The sequence below is a fragment of the Lepisma saccharinum genome, chromosome 16, assembly GCF_977018435.1.
Source record: "Lepisma saccharinum chromosome 16, izLepSacc3.1, whole genome shotgun sequence".
NCBI lineage: Eukaryota > Metazoa > Arthropoda > Insecta > Zygentoma > Lepismatidae > Lepisma > Lepisma saccharinum.
The window spans coordinates 64071053-64086995 of NC_139244.1; the positions used below are offsets into that span (position 1 = coordinate 64071053).

Here is a 15943-nt window from a genome sequence, read left to right on the forward strand (position 1 = left end):
TGTAAAGTGCTATGTGCTATAAGATTTTTGGAAGCATTTACAAAGCATTTATGCTAGGAAAAATGTTAGACAAATTGCTTCCGTGTAAAGAGGGCCGTAGATACATTTGAGATGAAACGTTGAACACAACACAGAAGAGAATTAGCCGGAAGAGGAGAATTCAGATGCGGAGAATGCGAAACGTGGTCGTGGGAGGAAGTTTGTTTACTCCGAGGACCGACCAGGGCACGCGTCGCTCGCAACAGAGGCAGCTGTGTTTGGCTTATTAACTGCTTGGAAAAGGGGATCTGCAAAACTCCAGTGGCAGGAAGTACCTTTGGCCCAAGTCCTTTGTATTCCCTGCGAGATACTAGTCAATATGCGAATGGAAGCTCGATACGAACTGGTCACAAATTAGTGATGTAGTAGATTTTAAGACAAGGGGGTGACATAAGACGTTAGTAATGATAACTTTAAACAAAATGAAGAGAATGATGTTTTAGGTCCACTTTATGCACATATAGGCTAATCGTGACTGGACCTACAGTTTAAAGTGGGATCCGAAACATTGTGCCTCCACCAGGTAACGAACCAGAGACCCCTTAAAAGAATTGCAACAGACTACGTTCTACTGTGATCTATCTGAACACTATCTGGAAGGAAGGAAGGAAAACTTTGCAAGCCTTAAATGAAAGTGAAGGGTACGACGTGACATAGGAGGAATAGGGGGACAGGATCGGGGGCAGGAGTGACTTCTGTGATTTCCATCCTGCATCCCTTTCCTCTGCTGTAGAGTGAACACGATCTCTACCCTCTATATGTGTGTATGGATATAGAGTTATTCATAAAATTGAAATGTCACACCACTATAAAATTTACCAACAAAATAATAATTTTACCGAAAAAACTGTAGGGTCCGGACCCCCTCCAAAAGACTTACCAAGTACTAAAATAAATTAATGAAAATGTACTTTTTATCATTTGTTGTACGATAATAATCGATTGTTATTTATTTCCTATGAACTTGGAAGACAAGGATTATTATATTGGGATCATACTGCTTTGAGGAACAGTACCAAAGAAGATTTATGCACACGACTACTTATGATATAATATGCATACATTATTGATCAGGAACATCCTTTTCTATTATTCAATAAATATTCAATTCTTTATCTATTTGACATTAATTTCCTTGTTTTAAAGAAATTTGACGATCTTAAATACACGCAAGCTAGATAATAAATATATGATCTTATTCTTTTACCATATTTATAAGTATTCATGTAATAAAAAATTCAATATTAATAAATTTACATATTTTATTCAATATTTAATACAATCATTTAAATTTAAACATTTATATTATTATTGAAACACTTGGTTCAGACCCTCCACCTCCCCCCCCCCCGACATACGTGCCTGTCATTTTCATGTAGTGAGAGAACAATAACTGCTTTAATGTGATCTTGATACCAAGCTGACATTTGTACTATCTGTAAACTAAAGTAGAAATTTCTATGCATTCGTTCTTTGAAATGAAGGGAGCACCATTCTGAGAAGCGACCGAGCAACAATGTAATTGGCTCTTCGCAGAACGTGTTCATGTGGAATTATATATAACCTGGCCTGATGCTAGTTTAATGAAGTTTCACACACACAAACAGAGACAGAGACAGGGGGGAGGGAGAAAGGGAGAGAGACACTTTACCGATACCTAGTCCATATCGCAGGATTTTATCTAATTGTGATTTCTGTTAACGAATGACTGTCGTAACCGAGGTAGTGGTGTAATTTCCTGCCATCAGGACTTTACAACAGGAAAACCACGGAAACTGTTTCCCCAGATAAAAAACATATACTGCTATACTGTGCACACTCGCCGATGGCGCAGTGGTAACATCGTGACCTTGTAATCAAGGGGTCCCGGGTTCGATACCCCACTTTAAACTGTAGGTCTAGTCCCGATTAGTCTTTCTGTGCGTAAAGTGGACGTAACACAAAAACTCTACACATAAACACACACACATACACACAACTTAATATTTTGTAATGTTTGGTTTTCAAGAAGACTTAGATGCGAGAGGGGAGAAGAGTTTACAAGATTATTGTTGGAAAACCTGATGGTAAGAGACCTGTACGAAGGCCAAGACGAAGATGGAGAGATAACGTTGAGAAGGACCTAAAGGAAATCGGTCAGGATGGAAAATATTGGATTGATCTTGCCCAGGATAGGGACAGATAGAAGACTTGTTTTGCTGCAGCCATAAACTTTCGGGTTTAAGAATTCTAGAGAGTGAGTGAGTGAGAGTGGTTTTCGAGATGTAGAGGGCACACAGGAGGTTGAGACAGGAAATATCATCTCGCCAGGCACTTTTCCAGCTCTGAGGTCGTTAATTGCTCGCAACGCTAATAATGTTCAGCAAAGCTCTTCGTGGGAAAACCCAGAGGGAGAATGCAACATATGCTCTACCGACGGAGGCTGTGAGAAGTGCAGGCAGAATATGGATTATATTAGCAGAAGTGCATGGATTATTTGGGGAAGGGAAAAGATGCACAACAATTAAGTTGAACTCTCAACCATACAATATCACCGTATCATTTCGTTTGGATTGAGTGGTGTGATAACTTATTTTGATATCTTCCGGCATTTTGTATTATACAGTGGGATCTATGAGTATTACCGTGCAAATTGTCCATGACTATTTTCATAATTTTTTTCTTCCATCCTGTGTGTTTTAAGCGATGGATTTCTATATATGCTGGTGTTTTGAGTTTTCTTTTAATTCTTGAAGCTCTTATTGGGTCAAATAAAGTGCACAAAAATGGTGATAGGCAATTTGCACGGTATAATAATAATAATAATAATAATAATAATAATAATAATAATAATAATAATAATAATAATAATAATAATAATAATAATAATAATAATAATACTCATGGATCCCACTGTACACGATGTTATCGGTCACGTATCTAGAAATACAGGGTGCTCGGAAATTGCCCTTACAAACTCCTAGGGCTAGTAGAGGGGACTGAGTAGACAATATTTGCAATAGGAACCCATGCTACAACCATGACAATGTGTCGGATGTACCTGTGTTGGTATGCAACCGGGTAGGCAGTACATGACGTCAGAAGATCACCTGATAACATAAAGTGTAATAATTTATTACAACGATGTCAAATGAGGTGTTACGTAAGGTACAGAATTGAATGACGTGTGACTCAGTACATAATACAAACAAATTTATTTGGTAACAATGTCAAGGGAACAAAAAAGAAACGTACTATTCATTGATCACAATGACACTTGTGTCGAAAGTGGAACGCAACAATTTGTTTCTGTCTTCTGCATTGGATGTGTCGCATACGGCACTGCTCAACTACAACAGTGGCTCGATGTGAAGACCACCAACGTCGTTGCACACTTTGTACCGACGAATCATGTTCCGGTGCACTCGCTCCATCACACCTGTCCCGTCAATCTCTTGTGCAGCAACCCCTCTGTCTCTACAGGAGTCTTGTACACCATACTCTTCATACGACCACGCAAGAAATAGTCCAATGGCATTAAATCCGGCGATCGTGTGGGCCACGCGGTTGGACCACCTCGGCCTATTCACAAACAGGCACGTGAATGGGGCTCCAGGCAGGATACCGCGGCAGGGTAGACGTCACCTGCCATCAGGTGATCTTCTGACGTCATGTACTGCCTACCCGGTTGCATACCAACACAGGTACATCCGACACATTGTCATGGTTGTAGCACGGAAACGGTACGTCTCCGGACATGGGTTCCTATTCCAAATATTGTCTACTCAGTCCCCTCTACTAGCCCTAGGTGTTTGTAAGGGGAATTTCCGAGCACCCTGTATATTTCGGTGGTGGTCCAAACAACATTTTTCAAAATAATCATAATAACAATACCACTACTAATATAATAATGTTAAATTAAAATCATTCTAATTATATTAAATTGATTAAAATAGTAGTAATTAAAATATTCAAATTAATTAACATTATATTTTTTACATGAATAGGTAAAAAGACGGTATAAGGATGGTGATATAACACAACATATTCATTATCTAGCTTGGCAAAATTTGTAAAAAAAAAAAATAACTGCCCTAGCAAGGAAATTAATGTCAAATAGATAAATCATTGAATATTTATAGAATATCAAACAAAGATGTTAGATTCAGTTGACGAAGAGTAAAGTTCCTGGGTAATGCATATTTTATGCACGTTATTTTAAGCAGTATTTAGTCTTGCATAAATCTTCTTTGGTACTGCCATTCTTAGTCGTGTGATTCCAATATAATCCTTACCTTTAAAATAAGTTTGGCGGAAACAAATAACCCTCGATTAAACAAGCATATGTTCATTATTTTATTTTAGTTAGTTTACTATTTCATTTTTAAAATTATTTAATGTACTTAGTAAGACTTTTGGTGAGGGTCAGGACCCCTTGGACCCCCCGCCTAAATACTTCCTTGGAGGTTATGTTTTACGTAAGAATGATGATTGCAAATGAGTTAGTGTAGCCATGCATTTCGCATGAATGATGTGACTGTGAGAAAAGGAAAACTGTGACTCCGTTATTCTGTCAAAACTACACCTACATGTAAACTTCTTATTTTACGTCATCTGTGACAATGGAACATATATATTAAAAAACAGTGTTTGGAAGTAACTAGTTACAAGTAACAGTTACTTTTTTGAGAAAATGTAACTGTAACTAGTTACTTTTAAAAGTGAGTAACTGGGGTGTAAGGGGTGACCTTCCACGTAGTATACCCAAATGACAACCTCACTTCCACGTTAGTACACCCTGGACTGAAGACTAACGAGGCTCTGGCGACTGGCCCCATGGCCAGTATAATTTTGTTTGTATTGTCCTGTTGTCCTTATGTGTGCTGAGTGCCCGTTTACAGCCTCAGCTTTTTACAGCCTCAGCTTTTAACAGAAGTCAGAACATTTTAAGATTTTTAATTATGCAACGTTAGAGTTGTTCTTTGTAATAATAAGGGGCTGGCCCCCGTATAATGTGACGGGAGCAAAATAGCCTAAGTGCTGACGCTCCCACAATTTTAAAATCAAATTCAAATTCAAAAGTGAGTAACTGTTAACTGAGTTACTTTTTTACAATAGAAGTAACGTTTGAACAGTTACTTCTACAGTTACTTTGCGACACGTGGTTGAAATCTGAATAAAAAATTAAAGCCTATGGGTACCACTGGATAAGACACGACAGAGATGACGGATATGGTGGAGTGGCCATAGGGATTAAAAATAATTAAAGGTATGAAGTAATACATTTAAGGAATATGCCTGTTAATATTCAAATAGTTGGAGTAACAATATATAGTACTACATATGTTACACTATATAATCCACCTTCGTCTAAATTACTGAATTCGTTCTGCTGTAATCCCTTCCAACAACTTCCGGAAAATACTTCTATTATAATCGATGGGGATATTAACGCACATCATCCATTGTGGGGTTGTTATAGTTCAGATACTCGTATGTCAGGGAAATCTCTATGCATATACCTTCAAGAGTCAAATGTAACAATACTAAATGATGGCACTCCCACATATATCTCGAGACCAAATGAAAATCCTAGAGCCCCTGACATAACACTCGTGACAGAGAATATAGTTGCCGATATTACGTAACTGGAAAGTTCTGCAAAATCCATATAATAGTAATCATCTTCCAATTTTGATCTCATTTGATTCAAATATAGATACAACACTTATATCCAGAAATCTTCCTGAAAGACCAACACGTCCATACTATTCTAAAAATATTAACTGGAACGAATTTTCAAGACAAATTAATCTCTCTATTGAAAAATACCAACAACAATTTTTAGGGAAAGATTACGAAAACTATACACCACTAATTAAAGAGAATTCGAACAGATCTACAATTCCCCGTCAACGTGACTCGAAAAGAACAAATGCTCCGTGGTGGACGACAAACTGCCAGAAATGCATAAACGTTAGACAAAATGCATTCCTCAAATATATAGAAAACCCAACAATGAACCATTTCTTGAAGTACAAAGAAACAGCAGTCAAAACTCAAAGGTACTTAAGGCAAACTAAGGCAGACTTTTGGTAAAAGTTTTGTTCCTCATTAACAAATGAATCATCCTTAACCACAACATGGAAAGTTATTAACAGAATGTCTAATGCCAATAATATTAGTAGATATCATGGAGGCGACATAAGCAGTAAATGGATAACAGAATTTCATCAAACCCTAACACCAGACTCCAGCGTCTGTGATTTTAACGCCATATTAAATTCAATGAATGATCCACACCATCAACATATACCAGTGCAGAATTAAGAAAAGTTATAAGTGAAGGGAAACCTTCGTCGTAACCAGGAATGGATGACATATCATATGAATGTATACAAAACTTACCGCAACTGGGGATAGATAAATTATAACTTTATAACGTGATATGTAATAGTGGACAAGTTCCCCTTCAATGGAAGGAAATTGTTATTATTCCAATCCTTAAACCAGGAAAAACACCAGGATGTTCTAAAAATTATCGGCCAATAGCACTAGCGTGATGCTTAACAAAAATTTATGAACATCTTATACTTAATAGAATTACTTGGTGGATTGAATATAACAATATATTAGAGTCATTCCATGTCAAATCAACACAGATATGTGCAATTTCTAACCTGACCATCTCCGATTTTCATGAAATTTGGGGAGTTGAAAATATGCATGGAACTTAGTAACTATGAAAATTTTTAGTTTCGTGCGTCTTGTAATTGTTAAATTATTCAAGGTCAAAGTTAGCAGAAATTGCCCTTTTTGAGCCCGCTTAGCTATACTAAATGTGCTATAACTCCGCCCCTATTTTGCCTAGGAATCTCAAATAAAGCTTATTGTACAGGGAATTAAACAAGCTTTCCAGTGATATATAACAAGCACACCTTTCGATAAAAATATAATTTTGTCACGTGACCTTGACTTTTGACCTTGAATATCTCAAAACATGTCATCACCAAAAATCGTGAAAAAAATATGTTTGGTCCCTCATTCCATACTATAAAACATATCAAAAAATCATTCTGGGACTGCAATGGGATCAGAAGATACAAAATAATATGTGTAACTATGTGACTGATAAAAGCCTCATTACATGAACCATGAAGAGTCAAAAGTCCTTTAACACCCCCTACAAAATGTAAAGGAGTTATCCTGGTCATGAAAGAAATAAGTTAGGCACAGGGAGATCTCTAGCTGCGTGTGTCAAGCGCAAGTCCAGCACATTTTTGACCGCCATATTGAATTCAACGCAAAAATTTCAAAGGAAAGGGTGTGAAGTGATATATTAAATCAGGCTAGAACTTCACGAGAAATGAAGCAGCGAAGGTTTATCCAAAGTATTTTTAACCAGCAAAAAGTTATTACTGCATGCTTGTAACCATTTTCTCCTTTTCGAGGTGTTAAAAACAAACTTTTAAGAATGCTCCTAACGTGTTAGGAACTCGTCGAGATCACGCTGACATCTTGGGAGAGAAAGAAGTATACGCACCATTGCATATGATTTTAATCAGCGACATTCACCAAATACTTGATTAGTGGAGAGAATATTGGGAAAAGTATGCCAAACAATTACGTGACACTTCCTTTGGAATGAAAAATTCTTCAGTGACGAGGCTAATTTTTATGTTCACGGTAAAGTTAATAAAAATTATATGCAATACCTGTGATTTGATAATCTACAGTAGACAGATCCCAGCCGAATGGTTGTTGCTGGTAAGCTAATGATGTGGTATAGTGTATGGAGAACGGAAATCGTTAGTCCATATTCAACAACGGAACCTTAAATGGTGAGGGCTTCTTGGATGTGTTAAGTGAACAGGTTTTTCATTCTTGCTTACGGGACATGGCCCTTTTGCAAAGTTTTGAAACAGGATAGTGTGTGACCACACTATGTGAACATTTTGGCAATTTCTTCATGATAAATTTTTAGGTAGATTGATGGGCAGACGAGGATGTATTAAAAGGCCTGCACATTCCCCAGATCTAACATCTTAGGAGGAATTTTACCTTCAGAAACATTTGAAGAGAACGGTGCATGCACTAAAAGTCCCTGATATTGACCATCTGAGAGAAGGCATAGTTGCTGCTTGCTATGATGTTGCACCTGCTACATTTCCAAATTTTCTGTGAGTGTGAGAGACGTCAACGAGTGTGCTCACAGGAATATTGACAACACTATGATGTGCATATATCGTAAGTGAAAGATATGCGTATAACGTTTTGCTGCCTAAAAATAAGTTAGAAAAGCCTTCGCCATTCCATTTCTCGTGAAGTTCTAGCCTGATTTGATATATCACTTCACACCCTTTCCTTTGAAATTTTTGCGTTGAATTCAATATGGGGGTCAACAATGTGCCGGACTTGCGCTTGACACACATAGCTAGGGATCCCCCTGTGTCTAACTTATTTCTTTCATGACCAGGATAACTCCTTTACATTTTGTAAAGGGTGTTAAGGGACTTTCGACTCGTCATAGTTCATGTAATGAGGCTTTTATCAGTCACATAGTTACACATATTATTTTGTATCTTCTGATCCCATTGCAGTCCCAGAATGATTTTTTGATGTTTTATAGTATGGAATGAGGGACCAAATATATTTTTTTCACGATTTTTGGTGATGACATGTTTTGAAATATTCAAGGTCAAAGTCAAGGTCACGTGACAAAATTATATTTTTATCGAAAGGTCTGCTTGTTATATATCACTGGAAAGCTTGTTTAATTCCCTGTACAATAAGCTTTATTTGAGATTCCTAGGCAAAATAGGGGCGGAGTTACAGCACATTTAGTATAGCTAAGCGGGCTCAAAAAGGGCAATTTCTGCTAACTTTGATCTTGAATAATTTAACAATTACAAGACGCACGAAACTAAAAATTTTCATAGTTACTAAGTTCCATGCATATTTTTAACTCCCCAAATTTCATGAAAATCGGAGATGGTCAGGTCGGAAGCTGTGTTGATTTCGCATGGAATGACTCATTACCAAAATTTCAAATGGGATTCAGAAGAGGAATGGGGACAATAGATGTTTTGACTACACTTATTTTAGACATATGGTTGTCAATTGTTCGTCGCGAATTTTGTATCGTTGTTTTTCTGGATCTTTCTAGTGCATATGATGCAGTCCTTATAGATTTGCTTGTTAAAAAACTAAAAAAATCTCAATGTTCCTAAGGAATTTATTAAAAGTATAGTTGGATTATTAATACAGAGATTCGTTACGGTCACCAACTTTTGAATGGTCGCACAACTAGTCAAGGACTTCTGCAAGGTGCGGTGTTAAATCCAACATTATTTAATTTGTATACTTATGATCTTGGTAAACAAGTATTGAAGTATGCTAGATTATTGCAATATGCAGATGATATTGTTATATACAAAAGCAGCAAGAATATATCTGACAGTATAGAGAAAACACAACTGACTTTAAACGAATTATGCACATGGTGTGATAACAATGGCATAAACATTATCGTAGAAAAATCGTCTGTAATTGTGTTCCATAGAAGAAGATTACAAACTCCAGTTGTGTTAGACATTAATGGATCACACATAAAACAAATCAGGACACACAAATTTCTTGGCATTATGTTGGATGATAAATTGAAATAGAAAGCCCAAATAGAACACATGGAAGAAAAGGCGCTTAAGGCGTTTAACATTATAAAATTTCTCACAGTGAAGAAAAAGTGGGGAGCAGATCCTAGACTACTCCACATTGTTCACAAGCAAATGCTAAACTCAAAATTAGAATATAGCTCTTTCTTGATTAACAATAATCTAAATTGGGCATTTGGGAAAATATTTTCAATACAATATCATAGTTTATGTAGAATCTTTGGTCTATGGAAAGGAACACCGAAATAGGCTACGTTTGTTGAAGTAGGAGAACCATTTCATCTACGGGTACAACATCTTGCGAGAAAATTATTAATGAAAAAGATGTCTTCCATATCCAGTCCGATAATACCAAAATTATCACTTTTACAATCCTTAATGTCATCAAACCGTACAGCTAAATATAAATTAAATCTTCCAATCTTATTCACAGAATACAAGTCGATTAAGGATTTCATACTGAAAGTTATTAGATTTTCAACGTCTGCGTGCTTTACGACAGACTAGTTTAAATTAGCAACAATACTTCTCGTTCACTTTCCTCCATATCTAGATAAAGATACACGAACGTCAATGCCAAGTATGGTGAATAACATACTCATGGAATATGTACACTCTGTAGTGCATGAAGATTTTTATACTGGGTGGGACATAAGTGAATTGTAACTAGCAATCGTTAGACTTTGTTTTGCCTAGCGTAGTGGAAGTCAGTTGTGAACTTGACTAGTGCGTATTACCCAGCATTCTTATATTGGGTAATACGCACTAGTCAAGTTCACAACTGACTTCCACTACGGTAGGCAAAACAAAGTCTAACGATTGCTAGTGACTTATGGCCCACCCGGTATATATAAAAACGCATCAAAGTCCGCAGCTGGTAACACTGGAGCTGCAATATATTGTAATAATCTAATGGAATATAAAATCTACCCATTACCAGCAGAATTTTCAATATTCACGGCGGAAGCGTTTGCTATTCGTCAAGCATTGTTGTATAGGTATATACAGGAGAAAAACCTCAAGAGGATAGTGATCGCCACTGATTCAGCGTCAGTCTTACATTCCCTGGGGTCGATAACAGCTGATTACTATGTAGACTGGTACATTGTTAACATAAAAAGTTTGTATCACAAACTAACCAACTCAGGATACAGTATTTCTTTTGTCTGGACTCCTGGGCATACATCCATAGAAGGGAACCACATAGCAGACGCATTAACCAAGTACGCATCTGAAGAATCAAGTCACCGATTGCTTCGGATTAAATTTTCTGCAAGAGCACTAGAGTCGCATGCTAAAACAGAATTGTTGAAAAGTTGGCAGATACAATTACAGGGAAGACTAATGGGAAAAAATATTATTCAATTCAACCTCTTATACCTAAAGAACCTTGGTATCAAGATATTAACCTTTCAAGAAACTCTTTAACAAGTCTTCTTAGATGTCGGTTAAATTACACCCTAGCCCCTAAAGACTTGTACAATAGAAAGATTGTGCAATCCCCAGTCTGCCAGTGTGGTGCAACTGAAGGAACACCTGATCATATTGTATTTGAATGTCGTCTTACTGTAACTACGCGTGATTATTTCTTAAGAGATTTAAAAGAAGCAGGATATAATGGCGCATACGCCTTGTCAACACTTTTGAGGAACCCAACTAAGAAAATAATACCTATATGTACAGAGGAATTCGAAAGAAACGCCTCCCTTACGGTTATGCAACCCGGTATTTTATATCGTCTAGTTTCGCCTGGTAGAGTAGTTCCCGAGAGGAGCAGTGTTTCCAAACCTATAACCGTAGTGTTTCCAACCCCGTATTGGTTGGTTGGCTGTTGATTTGGTGTTTTAAGTCCACAATGAACAGTATGACTAATCGGGACTGGACCTACAGTTTAAAGTGGGATCCGAACCACTTTGTGCCTCCACCGGGACCCCTTGATTACGAGGCGTCGACGCTACCACTACGCCATCCAAGCCTGTATTGCTTCGTAGAAGACGAAACCTTCACGTAACTTCTTCATTCGTGATTTACATTTGGTTTACAGACTCACATTACAGGACACTCTTTTCCTGTATTGCATGTTTTCTGGAGCATTTATTTTTCCTTCTGTGGAGAAAATTCTGTTATTATGTTACATCTTATTTTTCGCAGCTTCTCTACCATTTATTGGCTAATCGCAACAATGAGGATGAATGATGACTCGATGGAATTGATAAAAGGACAGTCATAAAGGAACCATGGGGAGCTAGATTCATATTTTTATTATTACTAATATATTTATCTTTTTTTACTTTACTTTTGGCTAGTCGCAACGATGAGGATTAGTGTATGATAAAATTCATGAAGGAACACTCATAAACAATCATACCCAGGCCGGGACTCGAACCCGGGAATTTCGGCAGCGAGATCAAAAGCCGACGGCTTACCACGCTCGGGCACAGCGGCGGCCAATTATTATTAGTGATATTGTCTCAAGTAGTGTATTTTTCCACCATATTCTTTCACACAATCATGAAACGGATGAAAATTAAAATGTTAAAATACCTGCCTACGTTGTTTTTTTTAGCTTGCAATATAAAGCCCTACTGCACGAAGCTAAATTGTGGGAATACGAAACAGAACCAAGTTAACATATCTTGGCCGTGGAAAGTGTTAATAGAAAATCTAGAAAAGAGCCATTTAACAGTTGCCTGATTGCTTTTCCATTTGTTGCATGGGAAGAATTGTCTGAAATGTGTGTGTAGTGGCAGGCAAAAGAGAATACAAAGATCGAATAGAGAGGCAACACTGTCATTGTTCTGCACTGCACAGACCACGCGTCTCGTCGAGTGGGCGGGGCACTGTAGGTGCGAGCGAGCTGCTGTTGCTTCTGCAAAAAGAACACTCACAAACAACTGAATGACGCTCCGCTTAAAATCTAGTCAATCGAGAAAGGATTTGTTGAGGAAGTGAATTGAAATATAAACGCCAGAATTTGATCTAAGCCTATAATGGTTACTAGCAATAAGAGCTGATCAATTTTTACATGTGGAATTCCGTAATGAACGAGGCAACAGGCCGCACTCCACACCTTTAGTCTGGTAACACTAATAAATCATTATATGCGTCCGGTTATGCTGATAGTCATGTTTAATATATTACCTTCAAACATAAACAATATCATGGACTCACTCAGAGGCAGAATTCAATTTTACGCTTTACTTTCCTGAAGATATTGTAGCAATATAATCATTCCGCTCTATTTTCGTATTCTCAATTGAACTCGCACTATTTTTTCCAGAAGTTGAGCCCCCCCCCCCCCTCCCTTCTCCCACCTTAAAATTTTTTGGGTGAGAGGCTACAAACTATACTAAAACTGAATTACAGACAATACTTTACGACTCAAAGTGACGTGACCTAGAACGTAGTGAAAAATCACTGGTGCAAAATTCAACGTAATGATGATAAAATGAAGGTAGGAAAATGGATGTGCTAGAAAGTTTTACATACATACACACAGTTAGCTCCGTGTAGAAGATAGTTCTTCACATTTTTCTCACCTTGGCTTCCTTGAATTCACGAAACTGTAAAGCCATGAACGCGTTAACCCCCTATAATCACGGAGTCCCAGGTTCGATTCCTGGTGGAGACACAACTGCCTAGTGGTTCGGATCCCACTTTCAACTGTAGGTCCCACTTCGGGTAGCCTTTTTGAGCATGAAATGGAATTAAAACAAAATTGGAACACGGTAACCCATCACAACACACGCGCAAAGAGCGTTGAACTTAATGACTGACAACTACATCGAACTTTCAGCGAAGCTGGAATAAGGTCTATTTGCCATGACAAATAGTGTGAATTTTCAGTCTCGTGGTGCTTTCTATACGAAGTGCAAGCAAGTTATCTAAAAAAATTCAAATGTGAGGGTGAGTCGAGCTATGTTTCATTCAATAAGACTCTTCACTTCAAACATATTTTGCTCTATAGCTGTCGATTTAGAATGGGCATCTAAGACTGGTTGCTTAGCGGACCGGATTTGGAAAAAATCACGGACTGTCATTGTTCCAATCACACTACAGACATAGCAAAAATTGATCGCCTGAAGATGTCTCGAAATATAGAGATAGAATATATAGTCAATCAAAAAGAAAAACAATGGATAATGTCCAATTAAGTATAGAAACGCTGTTAGAACCGGTGTTCATTCACAGAGCAGAAGGGTTATTTTGACAAAATTCTGTTTCCCGGCTGGCTGCTTCGGAGAAGAGGGCTTTGTGAAGTTGCCGCTTCTTGCCCAAGCGGTAGACCTAATTCGTTGTTTGGCCACGAGTTCCTTCGTAGGTAAACGCGGCAACAGAGGATCACTGCCATAAAGGTGGTTCCCGCGCTGGCTGAAAGAGCGACGGAAAATTAAAGAACCATTGTCACTAACTTCAGACAGACATCTAATCATTTCCTTAGGTTTCGAAGCTGATCCGAAGGGACAACAAATACCAAAAAAACGTCATGAATTAAATGATCGATTGGTCCGTCCTTCTGTTGATGGATGGCAATCCATATTAACAATAATAATCGTAATCTTATAATTAAAGAGTCAACAATCAAAGCTAATACGCATCTATTGATCAGAAATTACTAGAGGGTTAAAGTTGTTTTTGTACCTCTTTGTTATTTTAAGTCGCTCTTCTGCCACTTTCGGCTAATGAGGATGAGTGACGATTAGATTAAATTGACACCATGATACCAATACTGAAGCCGTGACTCGAACCCGGAAATTTCGTGGTATCGGAAGTGGACCATTTAACGCGCTTGGCCACCAAAGAGAACCTTCTCTGCGGCCAAGCGCAGTTAGTGATGGACTAACGATCCAGACACCGAATGTTCCGGGTCCGAGTCCCTTCACAATCTAAGACATAACACTTTATCAAAACTTTATTCACCTCTCCTCCACCTCAAATTTAATACTCAATCTTCCCAACCAAATTTCCAAGCCAATTTTAGACTTCCTGTTGATATTGCTCCCTCCAAAAAAGCAATCTAAGACGTAATAGTAATACACAAGAGTTGGGATTCCCTGCCCCCAAAATAATTATCAATCCAGCTACCTGAAAATCCCACTAACTTCATTAATCGCCCACCATAATTTCCCTATCAATCTAAGGCCTAATATGTAAGAGTTGGATATCGCCCCCCCCCCCCACCAATATTACTTATTACCCGTAACAATTCCCCTGACAATCTACAAATTACTATTTGTATAACAGCAATGGCTAATTGATAACGTAATTAAACTTGTTCCCTGTTTACTCAGTCAAATTTCCATCACAGTCTGTGCCATAATGCCCCTCCCCCTGGGCACCACTGATTTAGAACTGTGACAACGTGATAGGTGTAATGTAACTAATAGTTAAATGTTAGGGATGGGTGCATGTGTGCTGCGCATTTGAATTTTATGTGAATCATATCTGTCAATAATGTGAATATTAATATTATAGAATATAATATAATGGTGCAGGTGTGTGAAAAAGTAACCATGAGCACCAAGGTATCAATAAAAAAGAATTGGAAACATAAGTTGCATATGGAGATGTGTGTAATTAGTTTTGTTCTGGGATGTAGCAAAGAACATCGGTTAAACCGTGTGGGGTTTCGATACTGTGTCCACCCGCCGTTGGATTCAAGCACTGCATCTAGTCGACGAGGCAAGGATTCCACGAGCAGATGTTTGGTCTTCTCCTTAAACTCTCCCAAACATAAAACACGTGAAAATGTTTTCGATTGGGAGACTTCGCTGGCCAATCTACTCTTGAAATTCCTGGGTGCTGATTAAACCAGGTGGTGTTCGCTTTCGATGTATGGACGCTGCTGTTGTCTTGATCGAAAGTCACGTGCGAAATCTCATCTTCAAGGTGTCTCTCTCGCACGCTGGGAAGCGTGTGGTTTTCCAGCACTGCGATGTATTCCTGCGAATTCATTCTCGAGGACACTTCCACCAATCCACCTACTCCAGACGAACTGATCCATCCCCACACCGCCACGGATATCCTGCCACTCCTAGCATGGGTAGAAATGTTCTCGGGGCCGTAGCGAGTTTTGTTGCGCCTCCAAACATAAACCTGACCATTTTCGTCAGACGAAAATACTTTTTTGTCGCTCAAAATTACGTTCTGCCAAAATTCTTGAGGAGCTGGTAAATATTGTAAAGAAAACTGATCCGTGCTTCGTGATGGAAATGCGTCATTGCTTCATTCTTTGCCGCTCGACGGTGCCG

At 38.2% G+C, this 15943-nt stretch overlaps 1 protein-coding gene across 1 annotated transcript in view; it reads right to left on the minus strand.

Moving 5' to 3' along the window:
- The window catches only part of LOC146000610 (uncharacterized), a 148936-nt gene that overhangs the window by 124680 nt on the left and 8313 nt on the right, over positions 1-15943 (minus strand). The gene's annotated exons all lie outside the window — the stretch shown is intronic.